Source organism: Octodon degus, unplaced genomic scaffold (genome assembly GCF_000260255.1).
Source record: "Octodon degus isolate 3935 unplaced genomic scaffold, OctDeg1.0 scaffold00212, whole genome shotgun sequence".
NCBI classification, from domain to species: Eukaryota; Metazoa; Chordata; class Mammalia; order Rodentia; family Octodontidae; genus Octodon; species Octodon degus.
The window spans coordinates 2,918,548-2,921,983 of record NW_004524788.1 but is presented as its reverse complement, the minus strand read 5'-3'; the positions used below and the strand labels follow the sequence as shown (position 1 = coordinate 2,921,983).

Sequence of the window (3,436 nt, the reverse complement as noted above, 5' to 3'; positions counted from 1 at the left end):
GCACAAGGGCCTAAGTTCAATCCTTGGTTCCGCAAAAAAAAAAAAAAAAAAAGTCAGGGACAGCATTAGGGGCTGAATCGTGCCCCCACCCCCAAATTCATCTAGTGAAGCCCTGATCCCGGGCCTGTAGGATGGGACTGTACTTGGAGCAACAGGGGCTCCTCAAAAAGCTCAATACATTAGAATGGGTCTTTGAGGTGGGTCTTAACGCAACCTGCCTTGTGTCCCTATGAGAAGGGGAGATTAGTAACTAATTATATAATATCACTTTTTTAAAAAAAGAGACCAGGACCCTGAGCAAAGCCAGAGAAGGTACCACAGTGGGACCACTGGGAAAGGAAAAACGGTCATTAGCGAGCCACGGAGAGAAACCCAGGGAGAAGACAAAGGCCAACACCTTGATCTGGGATTTCTGGGCTCCAGCTCCATGACAAGTACATTTTCCTTGCTGCAGCCCCCAGGCTGTGGTGTTCTGTTAACTGCAGCCCAAGAGTATGAAGACGGTATTCCAAGAAGAGCCTACAGCAGGTCAATGCCTGGGGACATGGAAGGGCCCTGTGGCTGAAGCCTGTGGGGGAGGAGGAGTGGCCTGAGGGGTAGGCAGGACCTAGATCACACCAGACGTGGTGGCACTGAGGAGTTACCTGGTATTTATGGTAAGTGAGGGAGGTGGTGACCCTTAGGAGAGACTGAGGCAGATGGGAGCCATTTAAAGCTGGACAAGAATGATGTCTTTATTTCACATGTTATTTGGGGGGATCAGATGAGCTGGAGAACATTCCCACTTAAACCACTCTAAATATTGAGAAACGTGATCAAAGCTTGGGAGTGTGGGAAGAGCGAACATTCAATTTAATACAGGAAAAGCCAAAGATAGATGGCTTGATGGTTAAAACCACTTTTCTATCTGTGACAGGTAAAAAAGAAAAATGCTCTCAAAAATCAACTTCTAAATTTATTTCACTCCAGTCCTCACACGCAGGTTTTGTTCTGGGTTCTGGAGCTAGTGGAGATTTAAAAACAGCATACAGGACCCAGATGTGGTGCCCCACATCTGTAATTCCAGCAGTGCAGAGGCTGAGGCAGGAGGATTGCTGCAGTTTGAGGACAGCCTTAACTGCGCTATGAGAGAGAGAGAAGAAGGGAGGGGAGGGGAGGAGAAGGGAGAGGAGGGGAGGACAAGGGAGGGGAGGGGAGGGGAGAGGAGGGGAGGAGAGGAGAAGCCTCTGGAATATCATGGATTGATGTAGCTGTCCAAGAGATACTGGTAGCAGTGAATTTGAAAATTACACTGCTGAGCAACCTAGTCCATTTTGTGTATGCACTTGGAATAGATATTGGACATGTAGTTAGGCGAAAGAAAGAAATGAGAAAGAGGAAGGAAAGGAGAGAAAAGGAAGGAAGGAAGGAAGGAAGGGAAAGGAGAAGGAGAGGAGAAAGAAAGGAGAGAAGGCAGGTAGGCAGGGGGTGACACCTCACCCAGTGGGAACGGGCCCTTTCTCTGCTTCCTGCTGAACAGTGGTCTATCTCAGCACAGCCTGACTGTCTCCCCTGAACCACAAGTCCAGCTGTGAAGTGTTGCCAAGTGTATAGATTTTATTTTTTATTTTTTTGGCAGAACCAGGAATTGAACTCAGGCCCTTGCACTTGCCAGGGAAGTGCTTATTCCACTGAGCCATCTCCCCAGCCCCTATGGATTTTATTTTTAACAAAATATTCATATATATATGGATGGGGGAAGAGAGGGGAGGAAGAAAGAGAGAGGAAGAGTGAGTGAGTGAGAGAGAGAGAACACATAGCTGGTTATGGGATCTTGTATCTGTAGTCCCAGCTCTATGGGAGGCTGGGGCAGGAGGACAAGTTCAAGCCCAGCTTAGGCAATTTAGTGCCGTAGTACAACCCTGTCTCAAAATTTTTAAAAAAAGGGAGCCAGGGAGATGACTCAGTGGAATAAATGCTTCCCTGGCAAATGCAAGGGCCTGAGTTCAATCCCTGGTTCCACAAACAACAACAACAACAAAAAAAACCTGTTTTAAAGGCTGGAGATGGGCTGGAGGGATGGCTCAGTGGTCTAAAGCACCTACGTGGAACAAGCTTGGCAAAGCACAGGGACCGCGGTTCAATTCCCAGCACCACATGCCAGCCAGCCCCGCCCCCTGGTGGGCTGAGCTGGCCACACACACAATAAATAAATGTAAAATAAATAAATAAATAAATTAAAAATTAAAAAAAAAAAAAAAGGCTGGAGATGTAGCTTAGTAAAAAGGCTGTAACACACACACACACTCACCCCTATGTGTGATCTGGCCCCCATATTATATTGTCAGAAACAGCAGTCTCAAAAACATAGATTAGACTATAGGGCCAGAGGAAGGTCTTCTATTGCATAGGACATGGCAACTCTTCTGAAAACTTCATTTAAGCACATCCTGTGTTTACCCAAATTTGCCTTCATTGCGTCCCTCGCTGGCCACTCTAAATACTAACTGTGCAGCTTTCCTCCCAGCTCTGCCTGCACTCTGGCTCCCTTCCTTCTGGTTTCTCCTAACCTTCCCTCTAGGAATGACCATGACGGTGAGGGTTGGGGCTCAAAGTAGGCTGCTGCTGTCTCCCGCATCTTCCCTGAGGTCCTGCTCCCGCTCGTAGGTAAAAGCTATAAGAACCCCTCACTTGATGCTGTGGTTTGGCTGTGGCCCACCAAGGCCTGTGTGTGAGAGTTCGGATCCCTAGCCCAGTGCTAGTGGGAGGCAGTAGAAACTTTGAGGCGTGGAGCTTCTGGAAACTTTCTGTTCCTTGGAGGTGTATCTCACAAGGGGTAGAAGGACCCCAGTCTGTCCTCTTTCTCTCCTCCTCTTCCCAGCCACACTGAGCTGATCAGTTCTGCTCTGCCACATCACCACCCTCGTGGGGTGGACAGGCCCCAAAGCAGTGGGGCCAGCTGGTGACTGACTAGAACTGTGAGACAAAATAAAGCCTTCCTCCTCAGGAGCTGATTAGCTGAGGTATTTGTTAAGAGTACCAGAAAGCTGACTAACACAGACGGAACGCTCTGGGGGCCTTTACCTCACCATTTTCCACCTTTCTGAATACTTCCTTCTGTAGATGTACATACACTATTTTTAAGTATATATTAAATAATTACACTGGATATGTGGCCGACATCTATAATCCCAACACATGGGGAGGCTGAGGCAGGAGGATCGCCATGAATTAGAGGCCAGTCTGAGCTACATAGTGAGACTCTGTCTCAAAAAATAAAATAAGGGGGCCGGGAGATAGCTCAGTAGAATAAGCACTTGCCTGGCAAGCACAAGGGGCTGAGTTCAATCCCCGGTTCCACAAAAAATAAAAATAAAAATAAAATAAATTTAAGTTAATTCTTTTTTTTTTAATTTTTTTTTGTTAATATTTTAACTCACATAAAAATAAAAGCATA

General features: G+C 46.8%; 1 pseudogene; it reads right to left on the bottom strand.

Annotated features, from left to right (window-relative positions):
* Positions 1-519: 519 nt before the first annotated feature.
* Positions 520-3,436, bottom strand: part of LOC101590436 — a 20,346-nt pseudogene continuing 17,429 nt past the window's right edge.